The sequence below is a fragment of the Camelus ferus genome, chromosome 7 (assembly GCF_009834535.1).
Source record: "Camelus ferus isolate YT-003-E chromosome 7, BCGSAC_Cfer_1.0, whole genome shotgun sequence".
Lineage (NCBI taxonomy): Eukaryota > Metazoa > Chordata > Mammalia > Artiodactyla > Camelidae > Camelus > Camelus ferus.
The window spans coordinates 15,892,786-15,914,461 of NC_045702.1; the positions used below are offsets into that span (position 1 = coordinate 15,892,786).

The window sequence follows — 21,676 nt, forward strand, 5'->3', positions numbered from 1 at the left end:
CCTCGAAGCTGGCTGCAGAAGATGGCTTGTGCTGTGTATGTGAGGCCTCCCCCTTTGAAGGCTGCCAGGCAGCATTTACCCAGGGTTGACAGCAGCTCTTCAGGTCGATTAACTTCGGAGCACCCAGAACGATGGTGAGGAGGGCTTCCTTCCACCGGCCCGAACAAGAGCCAGAGAACAAAGAGAGGAGGAGGGAGAGTTTCCCGGCGGCCCCACGGGGCTGTGAACACCTGCCAATCACTGGGAGCGAGGAGCCTCCAGGGCCCCGTCCTCCCGCCAAGACGTGCAATCCCTGACCCAGGACCGCTGTCACCGCTCATTCTCACTCAGGCTCAGGGCCGTCAGGGCCGCAGGAAAGGCGAGCGGAGAGCGCCGCCTGCCCTACTACCCAGACAGGCCTTTCCCCTTCAGCGGGGCCCCTGCACCACCTGGCAGTTCATTCACTCACTCGCCTCCTCTCAAGCTCCTCTGGAAACCAGGGGGATTTTCTCCGGCTCCCACTCCCATCTCACACTCACCTCAGAAGATGGTCTCACCTACCGCTCTCCAACGCCAGGCCCCGCCCCCCCGCGCAGCCCCGCCCCATCCCTCACCTCCTACTTCTCCCTCCGCTCTCCTCCTTCTGAAGTCAATCCCTCGTCTCCTGCCCTGGGCTCCCTCCCCTCCGAACCCTGGAGAGACTTGGCTCCTGCCCTCACTGCCTCCCTTTCCAGCAATCTCTCTCTTCCCCTCCAGCCCACCCGTATCAGCTGATGCGCCCCTACTTTCTCACCTGCACAGGAGGCCCCCCCCTTGCCTTGCCCCCACCCTTCCCCTTCCCCTTCCCTTAACCCACTGCCTGACTTCACTCCTTGAAAGGTCACAGCAGACACCACTGCCCGAGTCAGCCCTCTGCAGCTGCTGGCCGGTCACCGCAAAGTACACCCTCTCTGCTGCTGACCCTCGACCAGAGGAGGGCGAATCTCAGTCTTCAAATCATTTCACATCCCCTCTCTTTTTGGTCCCTTTTCAGCACCAACATTTTGAACACTCTGCACCTGTGTCCATTTTCTCATGAGCCCACACATCGTAGATCCCCACTTCCACCCCCGCCAGAAACCAGTACTGAGAGCAAAGGCTATCGGACTTGGAGGGTCAGTAAAACCAAGGGGAGCCCATCCAAGTGTTTAAGCAAGAAGTGGCGTGACCAGATGTGTTTCTGAAAGGACCTCCAGCCTAAGGTGGAGGATGAACTGGATGGAGGCCATGTCAGTAACCAGGGAAAATATGATGGGAGCTTGAACGGCACTGGTGGCAATGGTGATGGGGGAGGACAGAATAAAGAGCCATGTCCTCTATCACGGCCATCATCCGGTCACTTCCCTTCGTTCATCAAGGACTCAGTGCCCGGCTCACGGTCCTCTCACCTCACTCCCGGCAAATTCACCATCCACAGATTATTCACCCAAAGCCTGCATTCATGTTCCAGTCCAACAACTGACTCCCATAGCCATCCCACCCCTGGTTCTTAACCAAGACCAAAACCAGAGTTGGTCCACTTCTAAAGCCTTAATCCCTCCAGCCCTCCCGCTACCTCACTGCTAACACCCCTGCTCTGGTATCTTATCCTGGACCCCCTTTCTCAGTCCTTTGCCCACTGTTCCATCCACTGCTTCCCTTCCTTCCTCATCCAGCCCAGATTCCACACCGCATCATCCCCACCATGTCTGATCAGATCTCTCCAATCCCCCCAGGCTCTTCTCTGCCCTGCCTTCACCAACTCTGACTCAAGCCAACCGGCCACCTTCCTGGCCACATTTGACATGTCAGATGCTATGGGACAAATGGCGTCGCACACCTACTGGCAACATTGCATACTTCCATCACCTTAGACTTCACTCCCAACCTTCCACCAGTCCCCTCAATTCCTTCTCCCAATATCATTTCTCCCCAGCCCTCCTATGGTGAGCCTGCCTGCCCACAGGAACTCCCTCACCTAGGGCAAATTATCCTTCAGCTACTTCTAGTCTTCCTTTACTGATTCTTTCTTGAAGCCTATAAACATGACCAAGTCTATTACATGTTTTAAAAACCTCCATCGACCCCAAGTCACAATGAAGTTACAGGTGGCAAATCTGGTCACGTCACTTCCTCCTTGTTTAGACATTTATGACGGGGGTGGGAGTGGGGATCTAGGATGTGGGGGCTCATGAGAAAATGGGCACAGTGGGTGCAGAGTATTCAAAACCTCATCACACGTAAGAATCATGTGAGGAGCTTACTGAATATCTTCAAACTACAAGACCTCAGACATCACCTATTTCAGCAGGTCTAGCTTGACTATGAGTCTGGGTTTTTAACAAGAGCCCAGGTGATTCTGATGAGGTGGCCCTCCCACCACTCTTTGAGAAAGAGTTTAGGGTAGCAGCACTGGACACGATGGACTGATATGAAAACACCCCCTCCCCAGCTTTCACAACACTATTTTGTCACGACAGTCATTTTCATTTGTGGGCTCCTCTTTCTCTTCCTCTGTCCTTAATGTTAATTTCCTGGGCCTCTGTCCTTGACCTTCTTCTCTTCCAACTCTATGTGTTCTCCTTCAGTGGGGTCATCCAGGTCTATCACTTCAACTACCATCAAACGCATCCACTTAAACTTTTTTTAGCACTGGGTCTGGGATGGATGGATGACTGGGTGCATGACGGATGTCTGTGATACTCAACAGTGTGAAGAGCAGGTGCGGCATGAGCACTGGCCGACAGGAAGGGGTGCTGTTCGGAACAGAGTCCCGAGGTTCCTGCTACGCTGAGCAGTAACCCTTCAGCTGCGAGATCTTGGGGGTTGGGGGATGCTCAGTAGAGCAGCTCTTTAACAACTGGTATGGTAGCATTTCAGAGTCTTAACAACCAGCCAAATGTCCATAATGCATGAATGGGTTATGAAGCAGGGCAGATTGAGAGAATCATTCTGTTGTGAAGTTGCCTGGTCAAGTGGAATAGGGTTCTTATACACCATTCACAGTGACTCAGTCCCAAAGGCAGGTAGAGCCCAAGGTCTCTGAAGAGCTGGACTAGCTCCAGCGTAGTCTGGGCTGACTCAGGCCCTAATAATCCAACACCGCTTACTCCCAGAAGCTTGGAACAGGAGGCAGTACCTCTCAGGCCCATGCTTCTCAAACTTCATGTGTGTGTGCAAAGTCATTCGGGGGTCTCGTGAAAACGCAGGCTTTGATTCAGAAGGTTTGGGGTGGGACCTGAGACTCTGCATTTCTCACAAGTTACTAGATGATGATGATTCTGCAGGTATGTGGTCCACACTTTCAGTAGCAAGGTTAGATTTTCACTAATGAGGAGACAATGCCTAAAGCACTAGCCACAGCACTAGCTTACCCCAAAGCGTTATCAACAAAGATGGGAAAACTGGACAAGACAAAGAGATAGAACAAGAGAGAGCAAAATATGTGTCCTGGGGGTCGGGATGCAGGTGGGAAGAGTAGAGGAGGATTTTTTTTAAAGAAAAAATTACATGCAATGGTCTTCAGTAGGTCACTGGGCTAGAACACCTATAGGACAGTGAGACAGTGACACTCATCAACATTCAGTAGAAACAGGACAGTTACTGTCTATAACAGGGGCCTTTGAAATGTAAGAGCTAAAAGGGAACTTAGAGGTAATCTCTGCGACCCCTCTGTACAATGATGAAAAAAAACAGGACAGTGTATCCCACCCACAGGAACACAGCAAGTCATCAGCTGAGAAGAGCACACTCGGGTTTGCTAACTCAGTTCAATGCGCTTTCCAACAAACCATGCTGCCTTAGCACATGAAAGAGAAATCATGTGGCTGTGAGTTGCAGATGAAAGGTAGGTGGGCACAACTTGGAAACAAATTCGATCAGTGAGAATAGCATCTTTCTATCTGGGAAAATCAACCTAGTGTAATTATAATTACAGTAATTAGCTGCCTCTAGCACCCAGGGCACTGAGAGAAAACCTGTGGCTCCCAGGTCCCGGGTGACTTTTAACAACCCCTGGCTGGGTTCTGTTTTCAGGATTAAATGAGGCATTTCCTGACGAAGACTGCAGCAGCTGTTCCCCAGTGGCCAGGAGGTGAGGATTTAAAATCATGTCCTCTACGCCCTCTGATTCCCAGCCCAAAGAGAACCAAGCAAAAAAGATACAACAAAAAACAGTTTCAACGTCACGATTTTAAACTGATTGTTCTAATAGTGAACAGATTGCCTGATATTAAGTGGTATATCCCTAAAATGCCATTAACTTTCAATTACAGGTTTATCGGTATCTGGATCAGTGTCCCAAAGGTGGAAGTGCCTAAAACTCAGCTGTGAACTTGTTAAAAAGGAAGATTCCCAGTTACGACCACCAAAAATTCTACTGTAGGTCAAGGGTGAGCCCCAGAAATCGAAATTCTTAACAAGCACCCCAACATCCCCAAGGGACGCTGATGTAGGAGTCTAGGGTTCACACCTTTGAAACATGTATCTAAGTCTCTGTTTATAGGACACTAAATCACTCAGAATGTGTAACAAATATTCATCTCAAAATGCTAATCACAATGCATTAAGATAAAAATGTAACATGCCATTAAGCATAAACGCAATGAAAAAAAGAAAAACAAAATGGCAGATTTTGCTAATCAAAATAATCAAAACTTAGGAATTTCAAAATTATATAAAATTTAAAAGAAAATCCATTAGGAGAGGGAAAATGCAACAAAAGGGAGAAAAAATGGTTGCTATCTTTACTATATAAAGACTTTAATAGATGTATATCACAACAGATAAATAAGCAAAAACAGAAAATCCACAGACTACAAATACGAAATAAACAAAAAATATTCAACTCAAAAGTAATAAAAAAATTAAAGCAACATGTTACAAATTTATTTAACAATGATTTTAAAAATATTCAATGCTAGTGATGATGAAGTGAAACAGTGAGTTGTGTAAACTGCTCCAGTTAATTTCAGTGTTATAGCTTTACATAAAAAATTGATTCATTCAACAACCACCTACTAAGCACGGATCAGGCACCCAGCACACTGAACAAAACAGGCGAAGATCCAGCCTGGCAGATTTAAATTTAGATCTAAATTACTTTCTAAATTTCCTTCTAGAAATGTATTTTTTTTAAAAATCCCACACACGAAGAAATATAGAAAAGCCTTACCTACAGAGCTATTCATCATAGCATTATTTATAACAGCAAAAAAAGCTGGAAATAATAAAAGAACAATTAAGTAAATTATCAGGATAGAAACTGTTTTCAAACAGTGCTTAATGAATAGGGAAATGCTTAAGTTAAATACTGAGTGAAAAAAGTAAATACATATAATTCAATTTTCTTTTTTTCTAATGTTAACAAAAGAAAGACAAAACTGTTTACAGGAAAAAACTATTTCCGGTGTTATCTATAAGTTGTGGGATTATGGGTACCTGTTTTCTATACCTTCCAATAATTTCCAAAGTTATCAATTTCATAATAACTATTATTTTAAGAAAGACTTATCCCTGAATAAGATGAAGAAATGAGGCACAATTCTTTCTTTTTATATTGTGGATGGAAGTAGGATATCCTAAGAGCACTACGTTCAAAAACAAGTCCAAAAGATGACAAATTGTTTCCACAACAGTGAACTGTTACGACCAAACTTATAAATGTTTAAACGAACAAACAAAAAAGAGCACAGTCAAGATGCTGAATGAAACAGAAATAGACAAGAATCAATGAAACATGGAAATTTCAATAAAGACTGAACTAAGAGGACCAATTGGAAAGTGGACTCCATCTAACAAAAATTAACAAGGAAAGAGAAACCTGCGGAAAGAGGAGACAGTCTGCAGGCAGCCACGGAAGGGACTGCAGCCTAACCTAGGAAAGCCAAGGCAGGAGTGAGACATGCCACTTTCCGCCTAGCACCATGTACTCTTCAGAAAGACAACCACCATGGCAGGGTTCGGCAGAGCCTCCGCCAGCCCCACTCTGATGGTAAAAATACAACACTTCGGCCTGGGAGCCAGAGGGTCCTAGTGGCACAGAGACAAGACGTGGGCCAAACAACTAAAATGTAGCATCTCCCCAGGATCACCCACCACTCACCACACTCAGGTATCCTACATTAGGAAGCCACCCTCTATCCATATGGCTCCTCACAGCCTTCAAGTGGATCGGGACCACCTTTAAGAGGTCTTCCCTGAGGAGCCCTTTTACTGGCTGCCTTTCTTGCCTGGGGAGAGTCTGTGCAAGGGTCTGCACTCACTTATGTACTGCTTCGTACATATCCCCACTGGATACTTGAGGACAGGCACACCATGTCCTCCTCTTCTTCAGTTCCCATTCTCTGACGCAGCATAGAAGCAGCTGTGCAAACCAGAAGAGCCCAATACACCAATTAGTGAAAGGATGAAGCCTCTGCATCTGTGATGTCAGCTCTAGAGTGGAAATACAGTTAATTTCAAGTCTCCGGGTGGAATATTTGTATTGAGGGTTAAGGGGAAACAGGAACAGACTTGTAAAGAAGAGACTAGTTATGGAGGGACACTCCAAACAGCTCCATTTATTTTATGTTTATCAAAAGAATTACTTACACCGTCCACAACATCTGCAGCATGTCCAGATGGCCACATTCACATGCGGAAGCTGTACAGAGGTTACATGCTGAGAGTTTGGAGTCAAACTAACCTCAACTCCTGAAGCCTTAGTTTTCTCATCTGTTAAGTGGGGATAATGAAGCCTCACTCACAATGTGATTGGCTTATGTATGTAAAATGCAGCACCTGGCATGCAGGAAGCACTCAGTAAATGGGAAGGATTAGTTTGGCGTGTCCCACAGCAGATGAGTCCATCAGCATCAGATGGGCTTTCTTTGGTGACTACAGAGCCAAGAGTACGCTTCATGATTATCTCTTCTCACAGAAAGCCCAGGGTCTCCTCCCCTCCGGACACACTGGCCAGGACATGCAGAGGGCAGGACTGAGACCTGAGGTGCTGGGTCAGGCAGAGCTGTCTGCATTCTTTGTACACTGCCTGAAAGAGACCCATTTTGTCGCCCCAGCTGTGGTGCAGCTCCCTGAGCAGGGTTCCCAGCTATGGGAAATCTATGAAGAGGCCTCAGGTGTGTATAAGTCCACAGGTCAAGAGCGGTAAGGAGAGGGGGAAAGTCATGACCCTGCACCAACTAGCCTGTGACCTTGAGCAAGTCACTTCTGTGTGTCAGTTTCTTCAGTTAGAGGAGCAATTCCATTCTATGATCACTGAAGTCCCTTCCTGTGCTTTTTTGTACCAGCCTCTATGTGGCACTGGTTATAATTTTGACAGTGAAGTCCAAGGGACACCTTCAAACGTGTTCCATTTCCTTCCAAAGCCACTTGGCAGTCCTCTGGCACTGCTCCCATGAGAAGGGAGGATCTGGAGTTGCTTCCATGACCCTCTGGCTTTGCTCAGCTCTGCACACTGCTCACTCCACCTTTCCTTTCCTGCCCCCAAAGTGGTCGCGTGTGTGAGCTGGGGCAATCACTGGCTTGCAGCATGTCAGCTCAGAGATGGTTTCCAGACCATCCTGTGTGTATGCTCGGGATGGACAAATAAACATTTCAGAGAAGCAATATGAATTAAATCATTTCCTCCACAACAAAACCCGCCCACGTGCTTCTTCATAAATCATGCCTCTTAATTCCATGCCTACGAACAGTCAGTAAACTGCACCTATTATAAAAACAACCCTCACTCCTTTCATGCCCTGACACTCAAGAATCACAATATTTTCACACTCTGTTGTACTAAAGCCTTTGCAGAAGTAATAGCAATAGCTATTTCCCTGGAAAGATTCATGGCCAGGGCGCTTTCCAAGAGATATTCTTTGACTGTTCTTTGTGTCCTGCGTGCACTGGGGGACACGGCCAGCTGCCTGCATCTGGGGGACGCAGGGTTACCCAGAGTAATGCAATACTGTTTTAAAGCACACACACCGAATGTACCCCTTCGACCAGACAATAAACTATTTCCAAAAATTTGATGTAACCACATTCATATGGCCATGCACAAATACAATCCCATTGCCTGCGATTTTGCAGGAAAAATAAAGGCACATTGTAAGACGAAGCCACCAGATCCGCCTCGGACTCCGTGGATAACAGAACAGCTTTGCAGACCTTTAGCAAGATTGGCCGGAATCCGCTTGCTTTTTCTCTTTATTTTCCCCGTGCCTGTATTTGCTGGGCCCGAGAAGAATGGAAAAGCATCTCAAGAAAGGAGGGCGAGGGAGCGGTGGAGAATAAAAGAGGATGGGCGGGGAAAGCAGGATTTTGAAAATAACAGCAATAAAGGAAGGCAGGGTCGCGTCGGAGGGTCTCCGCGGTGCTTACCTGGGGCGCACGAGGCCGGCCGGGCAAGCAGCAGCAGCCAGAGGCCGGGGAGCAGCAGCCCCGGGCGGCGGCGGCGGGCGCGGAGGGCGGAAGGCCCGCGGCCGCTCGGCCCCGGGACCAGCGCGACCCCGGCGCGGGGCTTCCCTTCCATGGCCGCGCCTCGGCGTCGGCGCCGCGCCCCCGGCAGTCCCGACCGGCGCCCCGGCCCGGCCTCGCGGCTCGGCGCTTTCAGGCCCGGGAGGGGCGTCCGCTGTGGCGGCGGCGGCTGGGACGGGGCGCCGCGCACCGGCGCGGAGGGAGGCCGGCGAGGCGGGGGCGGGCCGGGGGCCGGAACCGCGGACGGACAGGGGCCGCCAGCCGCACGCCGACCTCACCGCTCCGCCCCCTTCGGAGCCTCCGAGCCGCTGCCCGGCAACGCGCGGGCCCGGGCGCGGGGAGGCGAGCACCACCTCCCGGCCGGCCGGGCTCCTGCCTGCGGGGCGGCCAGGCGGCGGGCGCGGGGCGCGGGAGCGCGGGGGCTGCGCGGCGCGGGGCCGGTGCCCGGCCCGCCCCCGGGATCCGCCTCCCGGGAGGGCACGCGGGAGCACTGGGCCCAGCCGACAGCCGGCGCCGCCCCGACCTGCACCGAATACCGTGCCCCGCCGCCCTGGTGGCCCCTTGCGTCTCGTCCCCAGGGACGCCCCGTGGAGGGAGGCCCGCGAGGAGGGGTCAGAGCCGGGAAACCTGGACAGCGCGAGCGCGGCGGGCCTCTCGCTTCTCCTGTCGCTCGAGTCTGTGCGGGGCAGCAGGTGTGAGGGGGGCGCCAGCGTTGGGAAGACAGCCTTCGGGGCTGCAGCGGAGACAAAGCAAAGGAAAGGTCGGTGCTCCCTTCCCAAGAGCCCGATGTGAAGGAGAGGGGGCGAGGAAAGCGCGCGCACAGCTCTACCCATCCTGTCTCCCATCACGAGGTCTTGCCTCCAGTCCAGGCCGTTGGGAAATGAACATGCAGATCGTTCTGGACCTGGGAAACCCGCACGTAGTGGGCCTTCACCGAGGCGCCTGCCGACCCGAATGGAAGCAGAGCTGGAGAGGACCGCACACGTTCAGGCTCCTTTAGGAAAAGCAGTGCTCTTGGGAGATGAAGAGAATGTCAGAGGATTAGCATTTGGAGGGGAGAGTTGGGGGGAGAGTGAAGGATGAAGAAAGAAAGCAAGCAGTTAACATTTGTCAAGTACCTGCCACGTGCCAAGCATCTACCGATGGATTAAAGGTCTTGGAACGTGAAATTGGCAATCTTGGGTTTTTGCATCCTGTTGGAATGCTTGCACCAGGCAGACTGCAAAAGGTGTGAACTGGGGACACTCTTATTGCCCAGGAAACTAGTGGACTAGTGGAAAATGTGATCATCCACATTTACAAAAGGACCCGGCTTGCTCTCCAGTCTGGCTTCCCCTGCTAGGCCCAGTCTTGCAGCTCCATCCCAGCTAGGCATCTTTCCTGGTGGGAAGATGATTGGAGACTCAGTGATAGTCCATCCTCAGAATAAGGCTGAGGCACCCATCTGTAAGTACCTACCAGCTAGTTGGAAGATATTGAGAACAGAAGTTAAAGATAACTTTTGTTGATGTTCCTCATTTGTTTTCAGCTTAAACTGCCTCCTGATCATAAACAGCCCTTATTCTTTGCAGCTGATCTCCCATCATAAACAGAGGGTTTTGCATGTCTTGCCTCTAGCTCATAATCTCCGTGAATACCAGTGTGGAGACATGTCTGGGCCCTGGTCCCTGGATGAATTCACCTCGTGTGACCACAAACCGCTGCCCTGGGGTGATTTTTAAATTGTCTTGACCTGTTATGTTATTTTGTCTTTTATAAATTTATGCTTTGCCTCTCCAACCAAATTAATATGAAGCTCGAAAATGGTGTCATTTTGCTCAGGACCGCCCATAGCACCAGTCAATCCTCATTATGCATTTGTAGATTTGAACCGGAGAATCCACCTGCCCTGTGAAGAGGTTCAACCTTTCAGGTTTGGCCCCAGCCTCCAGGAAGCTCCCACCTACTGGAGAACCCAGGGTGTCCAAGAAAGGAGGTGCCTCTCATTTCTCGGCCAGTTTCAAGGAAAATGAAATGTTTGCCGGCCACTAAGAAGGGACTGACACCAGTCAGAGGTAAAAGTTGAGACTTCAAGATAATAGAAATGAGTCAAGGTCACCAGCTCTCTAAGGAAAGTGAGATCCCTAGTGTCCCATACTTTCCCAGCTCTGAAGGATATAAATCTCAATGTTCCCTCTGTTAGAATTTAAAGCATTCTGCCTGAGTGCCTAAGGAAATGTTTCCCATGGAAACAACCTAAATGTCTATCAACAGATGACTGGATAAAGAAGTGTGGAATATATATATATATATATATATATATATATATATATATATATATATATATATATATATATATATATATATATATATATATATATATATATATATACACACACAGTGGAATACTACTCAGCCATAAAAAAGAATAAAATAATGCCATTTGCAGCAACATAGATGGACCTGGAGACTGTCATTCTAAGTGAAGCCAGAAAGAGAAAGGAAAATACCATATGATATCACTCATATGTGGACTTTAAAAAAAAAAAAAACTGATTTACAAAACAGAAACAGACTTACAGACATAGAAAACAAATGTATGGTTACCAGGTGGAGAAGGGGGTGGGAAGGGATAAATTGGGAGTTCAAGATTTGCAGATACTAACTGCTATATATAAAATAAATGTACAACTTTCTTCCGTATAGCATAGGGAACTATATTCAATATCTTGTAGTAACCTATAATAAAAAAGAATATGAAAGCGAGTATATGTATGTCTATGTATGACTGAAACATCATGCTGTACGCCAGAAATTGACACATTGTAAACTGACTATACCTCAATCAAAAAAAAAAAAAAAAAAGAAAGAAAATTAAAAGAAAAAGAAGAAAATGTGTCCCAGGGCTCCAACCATCCAGCAGATAGGTTGTGGGACGTAAAGTGCAAGACAGACTGTGCGGTGCAGGGTAGAGCTGTGTGTATGTACACACGTGTGCATACGTGTCCCTACATGTATAAACACACACTCCTATACACATTTGTGTCTGAGAAGAAGAGGGATTCAGACAAGGCCTTAGGGCAGTCAAACAAATTACACAGCAAATAAATCCAGTGAACAGTTCTGAGCACCTATTTTGACCTTTTAATGTCGGGCAGGGTTGGGGGTGGGGTGGCACGGATATAAAGAAGATAAAAGCAGCAGTTTTAGAGATTGTATTACCTCATACAATTCTCACCGGAGAGATTAGTTTACTTACCTAGGGCTTAACCACAACTCCAATCCTCACCTCCTGTTTTCCAGGAAAGTACAACCTCATGGGTTGTAGTAAACAATTCACAGTATATATGTGTATCAAATCATCACCCTGTACACCATCAACTTACACAATGTTATATGTCAAATTATACCTCAATAAAGCTGGTAAGGGAAAGGAGTGAGAACCACTGAGCTGGAAGAGTCAACCTTTCTACTAAAAGTAAGACAAGGGGGGAGGGTAAAGCTCTGTGGTAGAGCACATGCTTAGCATGGACGAGGTCCTGGGTTCAATTAAAATAAATATATAAACCAGTGCCTCCATTAAAATAAATATATAAACCTAATTACCTCCCCCAACAACAAAAAGATGGTTAAAAAAAAATTGATAAGACAGATACTTAGGTGGAGTGGAGAAGAGCAAAAAGGGACACTGGGATAGAAAAAGGACCCAAATATCTGGCTAATGGGTCTAGACTTAACTTTGTAGGCAATGGGGTATCATCAGTGATTTTTCTCTGAGATATTATTAGAATTAAGCACAAGAAGGATTAGTCTATTAGCAATATATAAGAGATTGAAGAGAGAAAAGACTGCAAGTGGAGAGACCAATTAGGACAAAGATCATAACAAGTATCAAGGATCATAAGTTTTTTCACCATCAAACAGACAGACCTTTTAAAAAATTGATAATATCCATTTGTGCCAGAGTGTGGGGAAATAGGCACTCAGATTCTACTGGTGGAGGTGTAAATTGGTATAGCCAATTTGGAGGGTGGTTTAGCCTTATCTACCAAAATTTAAAATCAGCTCACCATCTGGTGCAGAAAATTCCACTTTAAAAAAAAATATATATATATATATATATATATATATGCTTTTGCCTCTTTTTGCTTCTTTTTCTTTCTTTCTTTCCTTTTCCTTTTTTTTTTTTTAAGTCAGGCTTAATTCAGACAGGTAAATTCAGTCAAATAATTCAATCAGATAAAATTCACCTTTTTAAAAAGTATACTGCTCAATTAAGTTAGACAAATGTGTAACTACCACCACATCAAGATGTGAAACATTTCTATTGTCCAAAAAATTTCCCTTGTGACAGCCAGCAGTCTATCCCCGGCCCCCACCCCAATCCCTGGCTACCACCAATTTGATTTCTGTTTCTGTAGCTTTGCCTTTCCCAAAATTTCATATAAATGGAATAATACCATATGTAGACTTTTGTATCTGGTTTCTTTTATTTAGTATAACATCTTTGAGATTCTTCTAAGTTGTTATATATATCACTAATTTATCCCATTCTAACTAGTATTCCACTGAATGGCTATACCACAATTTGTTTATCCATTCACCAACTGATGGACATTTCAATTATTGCAATTTTGTTTTGTTTTGGCTATTAGGAATATAGCTGCTATAAACATTTGCTTCCAAATCTTTGTGTGAACAGATGTTTTCAGTTCTCTTAGGTACAAAGATAAAAACCTAGGATTCAAACTGCTAAGTCATGTGGCAAATGTATATTTACATTACACAAAACTGTCAAACTGTCTTCCAAAGTGGATATAATATTTTGCATCCTCACCAGCAACGTATGAGAGTTCCAGCTGTTCCACATCCTTGTCAGCACTTGGTTTTATCAGTCACTTTAATTTGAACCATTCTAGTAGGTATGTAGTGATACCTTGCTGTGGTCTTTAATTTGCAATTTTCTAATGACTGTTGATGTTGAGCACCTTTTCATTAATATTTCTTTTTTAATGAAGTGTCTGTTTGAATCTTTTACTAATTTTATAATTGTATTGTTTGTTTTCTTATTATCAAGTTGTAAGTATCTTTATATATCCTGAATACAAATTCTTTTTCTGGTATTTTTGCAAATCTTTTCTCCTGGTCCATGGCTCGTCTTTTTATTCTCTTAACAGCATCTTGTGAAAAGAAGAAGTTTTTAACTTTGGTGAAGTCCAATTTGTAATTTTTTTTTTTTTTTGGCTTATGCTTTTGTGTCCTATCTGAGAAATTTTTGTCTAACCCAAAGCCACAAATATTTTCTCCTATGTTTCCTTTTAGAAATGTAATGTTTTAACTCTTATGTTTAGCTCTATGGTTCAACTGAGTCAACTTTTATGTATTTTGCTAGAGAAAGGTTGAAGTTAATTTTTTGCATATGATGTTCAGTTGTTATAGCACCATTTGTTGAAAAGACTATCCTTTCTCCACTGAAATGACTCTATACTTCTTCAAAATTAATTGCAATATATGTGTGGGTCTATTTTGGACTTTCTATTCTGTTCCATGGAAGATTTATGTATCACATGAGGGAGAAAAGCAGGGTGCTGTCTAGTATAATCCCATTAGTGGAAAAAAAGAGGTTGATTGTAAATCCACTTTCCCACTAGGAAAAGAAGCAGAATTTGGAGAGGACTTGAGTAGTACATATTTGAAGATGAATGTTCACTTTTGTGGAGAGGAACATTCATTTGTTACTCTATACGTTAATACATCTGATTATAATAATATTACATCATTTGAACTTTTTAACACAAGCATGTACTACTTTTGTATTTAAACTTTTCTTAACTAAAAACTGTGGGTTTGAATGGAAATTAGAAAATGGATGAGACACATTCTGGATGTTAAATCAGCTGATGAAATATGAGGAGAAAAAAAGAATAAAAGATGATGATTCAGAAGTTTTGAGGCCATATGTGCAAGGAGAGATCAAAGGAAGTCAGTGGAGAGGCTGGAGGAGGGGAAAGAAGGTTGGGTGCTGAATGCACTGGTGGGGAGAAGCTGGCCCAGCACCCAGGGGGCTATGTTAACACAATCAGTGGGTGGTAAAGGAGAGCTGAGGCTTGAGGGGTGAGGCAGGTAGGGCTAAAAGCACAGATCTGGACATCATTTGCACAGAATTATTAGCTAAAGATGTGAGAGTAAATGACTGTGCATGGGACAAGGGCTGAAGACAGGCCCTTGAGAAAGACCTCCGTTTTGGACAAGCTGAAGAGGAGTTGATGAAAAAGGCAGAGAAAGACCCTGAGAGAAAGCTGAGAACAACGGAAATGTGATGTCGCCAAGGAGCTGGGGAGCCGTTTCACAAGGGCATGGTCAGTGTCAGGGGCAATAGGACTAGGAAGGTGAAGGTCTCTTTGGACTTGATGACATGGTCATTAAAAAGAGACTTTCAGGGGAGGGTATAGCTCAGTGGTAGAGTGCGTGCCTAGCATGCACGAAGTCCTGGGTTCAATCCCCAGTACCTTCATTTAAAAAAGCTAAATGAATAAATAAACCTAATTACCCCCCCCCAAAAAAAAGACAACATGTATGGCTGGAAAGGAATTGTGTAATACTTAAAATTGCTGTATTCAGATGATGGGATTGTGAACATCGTGTCTTTTGATGTTGTTGTTATATTTGTCTTTTCAATAAAAAAGAAGGCGGCAATGCCTTCCTCCAAGAGAAGAAAGGACAGATAATGATGGGTCAAGATGAAGGGCTTAGGTAATCTCTAAAGTGATTTCTCCCTCTTCAGCACCCTAACTCTCAGTGTTAGGTGGCAGGATTTGGACGATAAATTTTAGATTTGGGGGGCAATCCAAAAAAGGAAAAGATCAGCGAGAGCTACAGTAGGTAGGGTTTCATAGACTGTGTGGGGCTTAAGCTGGGTCTTGAACAATGGGAGCAATGGTAATATTTGTGAAAGGAAGGAAAAGAGAAAGAGAGAGGGTATTGCAGAGAAAAGAAAGGTGGAAAGACAAGGCAAAGAAAGGCAAGGTAGACACTGCAAAGGCAAGTGGACAGAAATGAACAGAATGTGGGCACAGGATAGGGCCACTCGCCCAACTGAAGGACAAGGTATTTAGAGGAACTTAGGAGAAGAGCAAACAGGTGGGATGCGGTCAGGTTATAGCAAGCCAAGAGTTTAGACCTACCATGATTTAAACAAAATAATTACCTCAATTTACCTCCATCCATAGGGAAAATTTCCTGCTTACCAATAAGGAAGCCAGTGGAAAAAGAGAGATCCTCAAAGTGCCTGTGATTGAAGGTACAAGGTTTAAAACCAGGACCTTTGTCTTGGGGAGATTTGGCTGGAGACCTCTGTCCCTCTTGCACAGTTTGGTAGCCATTATGGCAAGTGAGAATGTTTGTTTTTTGGTCTTTTTTTAAATATTTTTTTGGGTTGGGGAGAGTCATTAGGTCTATATATTTATTTATAATTAGTTTGTTTTGTTTTAATGGAGGTACTGGGGATTGAATCCAGGACCCTGTGCATGCTGAGCATGCACTCTACCATTTAAGCTATCCCCTCCCCTCCAAGAAAGTTCTTGAAGCAGGTTTCCAGGCTTTGCCTCTCTGCCTGCTGCAGTTTTCCTGACCTCCTTCCTTCAGGTTGCCTCCCCCCAATACACAAACTGCCATAGATCAACCGGTTCAATCCTCTGCCCACACTCTCCACAGTCATTTCCCACTCTAGCCCCAAACCCACAGGCAGCTTTCCTGAGACACGCCGAAAATCCACATGAGGACCGTTGCAGCAATTGGCAAAAGCTGTTTTTAGAACCACCCTCCTTCTCTGGCTTCCTACTAACTCCAACTCACATATGACTGTGTTCTAAAACTCATCCAGTCTGGCTCGCATTCAGAATGAGAATGAGGATGATAGCCTAGCTTGGTTCCTCGCTCTTCCATCTTGTCACAAGTGTGGATCAATTACATGAATAAATAAAGCCAAACCCATGCCTGAATTTCCCTGCTTCTCTAGTAAACTCTCTCCTCACTCCACTCCCTGGATGGATACTCTTCCTGGGAGAGATCTCTGCTCCTGAGCCTCCTGTGGTTGTGTTCATCACTTCACTAATCCTTCCCAGATCTCCCCCGAGCTGGGTCGGTTGCCCTTCCTTTGTGCGCCCACAGCCCCTGTGGTTCCTTGGCCACTGCACTGACCACGTGGAATGAATCTTCACGTGTCCGTAAGTTCTTCAAGGCCAGAGCCCTTCTCGCCTTCACCTCTTTATTTCCAGGTGCCTCGTGCAGTGCTTGGCAAGTTGTAGGGCTCAGTTAATACTTGTTGAATGAATAATTTGAGGTTCAAGACCTAAGCTCCAAGCCCGTCTCTTCCCTCACCTCAACCCTCCCCGCTCACCAATTAACAATTAACTTGATTAATTACTTAAGAGAGCATGAGTTTGTCCATAGTCCTTTGGTACCAGGGCCAGAGGGATGTACCATGGCATCTTCTTATCCATCCTTATACTGACAGAGTGACTTCTCAGACTTCAAAGCATATCAAGGAATGCTGGATTCCTCTGCTATACACGATGATCCACCACCCAGAGATTGCTTAAAAAAACATAAAAGGTGACTTCAGACATGACATTAGCTCAGTCTTGTACAGGGTTTGGTAAGCTATAGTAATTGGCACCAGAACATGTTTATTAAATTTAGTGAATAACCTTAAAGGCACTTCACAGAAAAAGGAAGAATACAATCTCTGCCCTTTAGGAAATGACAACCTCCAGACAACATGCTAGCAAAATTTGGATTTTATGAGCTCTGGATGAAAAATGTGAGAAGCTGGATGATAAGAGCTCTGTGTGGAATTCATCCACCATTTAAAAAAGCAAATTAAGAAGCTTCTAGATCAGCACTGTCCAGAACTCTATGCAATGATGGAGCTGTTCTATAAAATCTGTCCTGTCCAAGGAAGTAGTAGCCAGTAGCCACAGATGGTCATGAGCACTTTAAGTGTGGCTAGTGTGACTGAGGAGCTGAATCTTTAACGTTACTTAAGTTTAATTAACTTAAAGTTGAATATGCACACATGGCTAGTGGCCACCATATTGGACAGCACAGTTCTAGACCATGAAAAAAGGAGTACAATGACTGTCGTGTGGCAAACTAAACATAGAGCCTGCCAATTTCTAACTCACTATGTAGACTCAATGGTAAATCCTGGACTTGGTCTATGACAGGCTCTTGATTTCTATGGCAAACACCAGTTTCTGTACCTGAGTTTCCTCACCTGCAAAATGGGAACAACTTCCTCATCCACCCTCAGCACTGTGTCCCTCTAACCTTCTGAGAATCAACTTGAAATTCCAGGTTTGGGTGTGAGGGACTGTCTGCCCGAGACTCAGGCCAGAATGGAACTCAGCCACCATCATCCCTGACCACAGAAGATGCTGGAGTGAGTCCCATGTAAAGGAGAGACCAGCCATCAGTTGAATTAAAAATAAAAGATATCTGCAGATGAAACATCTCTAGTGAAAACAAACACTTCATAAATATAAAAACAAAACTTTGAGAGCTCCTCATCACTCTTCAAATACAACCAGTTGCTCAGCATGCCCTGCGAATGTTGGCAGATTCCTGCAGGGAGGCCCAGCCTCCGGGACCATCCTTCCGGCACCGCCTCCTCACAGGCTCTCCCTCTGGCCCTCCCTTGTCCTTCACCCGCCCTTCATCTGCTGGGCTTCTTTCTCCTCACCCCAGCCTTCCCTGACTGCCCTGCTCCATCTAAGCACGCCGTTCCTGTTAGCCTCTTCTTTAGCACTGACTACTTAAAACTGTGTATTTAATTTTGTGTTTGGTTTCATGCCTATGTTTGCCATTAAGTCCAAATCTCCACGAGGACAGAGACCAACACTCCCTGTTTAGAGAGGGATATTTACACGATGGTTAATTGCTCGGACTCTTGAGCCAAGACTATATTTGTGTCACAGCTTCGCTACCCATTAGGTATGACACATTAGCCTGTCTGGGCTTCAGTGTCCTCATCTATAAAATGGAACCACAATAATAGTAACTACCTCTGGGGTCATATGAAGATCAAATGATGATTAAAAGTATGTAAAGCACTTAGAAAAGAACCTAGCACATAGCAAGCTCTACGTGTTAGCTGTTGCTCTCCTGTGCTATACTATTCGGTCAGTGCCTGCTACAGCGCCTGGCACATAGCGTGTTCTCAGGAAATACTTACTGAATGCATGATTAGGTCTCCATCAGTCTACTATACTGATGTTCCAGTCTTTTTTTTTTTTCCCTAACCATTTTTGCCATCTTAAAGCAGTGACAATAGTCTCTAAAAGTATTCTAAAAAATTATGACAGTGGCCAGTAAATTTATAGTTAATGTGATATTGACTTGTTTTTAAAGATACAGATGCCAAATTAATGTAGTATCCATTTGCGTCTAGCTTCTGGGAGTCTGCTAAGCATTACACAACGCCTCTGCAGTGTCTGTGCTCTTGCTGGTGTTCACTATTCCTTCTGTTGACATGAAGTCATATATTCAGAGTTTTCTTTGTGATCTGCTACTCTTGTATTTGGAGATAAGTTCTACTTAGTCATGCTGTGGCTGAGAACACAGGGTTTAGGTGAAGCCAGACCTGACTTTGAATACTATTTTACCACTTAAAAAGCATGTAACTTTGGGCATGGTTTTTCTGAGTCTTGGTTTCCTCACCTGAAAATGGAAATGTTAATACCTACTTCATAGAATTATACAAAAATAAGTTAGACAAATCAGTGAAGTCACTCAGTATTGCAAATGGTGTCTCATTATATATAATAATAATCATTGCTCAATTCTTTGCTGGAATTTCACTTGAGAATTTTGTAACTATGTTCAAAAATGAAATTCGCTTCTAATAGAATTTTTAAGGAATTTTCCTTGTCAGTGTTAAGAATAGCACCTATTTAACTCACAGAATTAATTTGGGATTATGCCATATTTCTCATTTTTCTAAAGAGAACTTTAATTTTTTATTACACATTGTAGAAAAAGCAGAATATACTGAGAAACAAAGTTATGAATATTAAAATTATCTGTAATTTCACCACCCCAAAAGAAGCACTGTTAACATTAGGCCATATGTTCTTTCAGACATTACAAATGCATAAATGTGCGCATGCGTGCACACACACACGCGCACGCACACACACACACACACACACACCACTGATACCAGATATGAATCTATCCTTTACATTACAAATTCTGTAATGTTGGATACTTTGGTGGTTTCCGATTTTTCACCACTATCAGCAGTGCTGCATCACACGTGTGTAGGTATTTTTATCAGTCCATGTCCATCCTCTTCCTCTTCCCACCAAGCTGTTTGCTTCTGGAAGCTGAACTTCGCAAGAATGCCTCACTGGCTTTCCTCCCTCTCTGGCCTCCTGCAGCTTTGGTCAATGGGAGGCATCAGCAAGAAATCAGATAATAGAAAAAATGGGAGACAAGGGTATATATTTCCCCAGCTCCTTCCCTGAAGGACTACTAGCTGGTGGTGTCCATGAACATAAGGACTTGAGTTCAACTGGTGGGAGGTTCTGTTCTATAGCTGCTCTCCCTGGGTTCCTGTAATGGTCCCTCACCTTGCACCTTCATGCTTAGGGTAGTATGGTGTCCCCATCACCACTAGCCCAGGTACTCCACCAGCCTTCGATGGTTTCCCTTACCCCATTCATTTCTCTGTATATAGTCCCTTCCACTTATCTGGTTTAATTGTGCCATCTATTTCTTGCCAGGACCCTAATAAATATAAACAACTTTGTAAGTGAATCCTTCTACACATCTTTTATTATTATCACAGGCTACATTTCTGAGACTGGAATTATTTGATCAAAGAGACGTGTATTTTTAAGACCCTTTATGATATTGCCAACTTGTCTTCCAATATACACTCCTTCCAGCAGTGCATGAGCGTGCCAGCCTTCAGGCCCCTTGCCCAACTGGGTATTATAATTTCTTTTCATCTTTTGCTGTGTTCATAAACATTTCCATAATACAGCAGTCATCTCATCTTTGAAAGTGTGTGTCCAGAGGCAGGGGGAGATTACCTATTAATCACTGCAGTCTATTTGTTTTGGTTGTTCTTGCATAACCTTCTCAGTGTTTTCCTCTGCTCTACCTATTATAAATTGACATGCTATTCCACACTTGGCCATTAAAAATTCATTAAAATTTACCTGACTTCTGCAGCCACTATGGAAAATAGTATGGAGGTTCCATAAAAAACTAAAAATAGAGTTACCATACAATCCAGCAATCCCACTCCTGGGCATATATCTGGAGAAAACTCTAATTCAAAAAAATACATGCATACCAATGTTCATAGCAGCACTATTTACAATAGCCAACACATAGAAGCAACCTAAATGTCCACTGACAGATGAATGGATAAAGAAGATGTGGTATGTATATATATACATATATACACACACACACACAATGGAATATTACTCAGCTGTTGAAAAAAAGAATGAAATAATGCCGTTTGCAGCAACGTGGATGGACCTGGAGATTATCATACTAAGTGAAGTAAGTCAGACAAATTCAAATACCATATGCTATCACTTATATATGGAATCTAAAAATGATACAAATAAGCTTATTTACATAACAGAAAGAAACTCACAGACATAGAAAACAAACTTATGGTTATCCAAGAGGAAAGGGACAGTGGTTAAATTAGGAGTTTGGGATTAGCAGATATAAACTTATATATATAAAACAGATAAACGACAAGGACTTACTGTACAGCACAGGCAACTACATTCAATACCTTGTAATAAACTGTAACGGAAAGGAATCTGAAAAAGAATATAGATGCATATATGTATAACTGAATTACTTTGGTGTACACCAGAAACTAACACAACATTGTAAATTAACTATACTTCAGTATGTATAAATAAATAAATTAATTAATTAATTAATTAATTTAAAAAAATTTACCTGATTCCATCTTACTCATTCGTATGTGGGCCATCTCTTCCCTCATGCTCTGTCAAAGGTGAAATTGTCTTTGGGTCACATCCCTCTTTGCAGAACCTTGTCACTCATTGGATTTCAGTTAACTTGGTTGACTTGTGACCACAGTTCTCTTATGGGCTCAAGAAAAGTTATGATTTTTGTAGGTTATCTGGCTTTTTCTTGTGACTTTCTACATCATGAGGTGAAGTGCAACTCCACATTT

The 21,676-nt window shown here is 44.2% G+C and overlaps 1 protein-coding gene, 1 long non-coding RNA gene and 1 other non-coding gene across 3 annotated transcripts in view; 1 reads left to right on the forward strand and 2 right to left on the reverse strand.

Moving 5' to 3' along the window:
- Positions 1-21,676, reverse strand: part of KIAA1549 (KIAA1549 ortholog) — a 142,921-nt gene that overhangs the window by 104,461 nt on the left and 16,784 nt on the right.
- LOC116664822 lies at positions 9,851-20,885 on the reverse strand. The gene is made up of 3 exons (XR_004321289.1): positions 20,841-20,885; positions 18,148-18,152; positions 9,851-10,703 (listed from the first exon to the last, which is right to left on the reverse strand). It is a non-coding gene; the product is annotated as an uncharacterized LOC116664822 (long non-coding RNA).
- On the forward strand, positions 14,882-14,953 carry TRNAA-AGC. Its single transcript has one exon. It is a non-coding gene; the product is annotated as a tRNA-Ala (tRNA).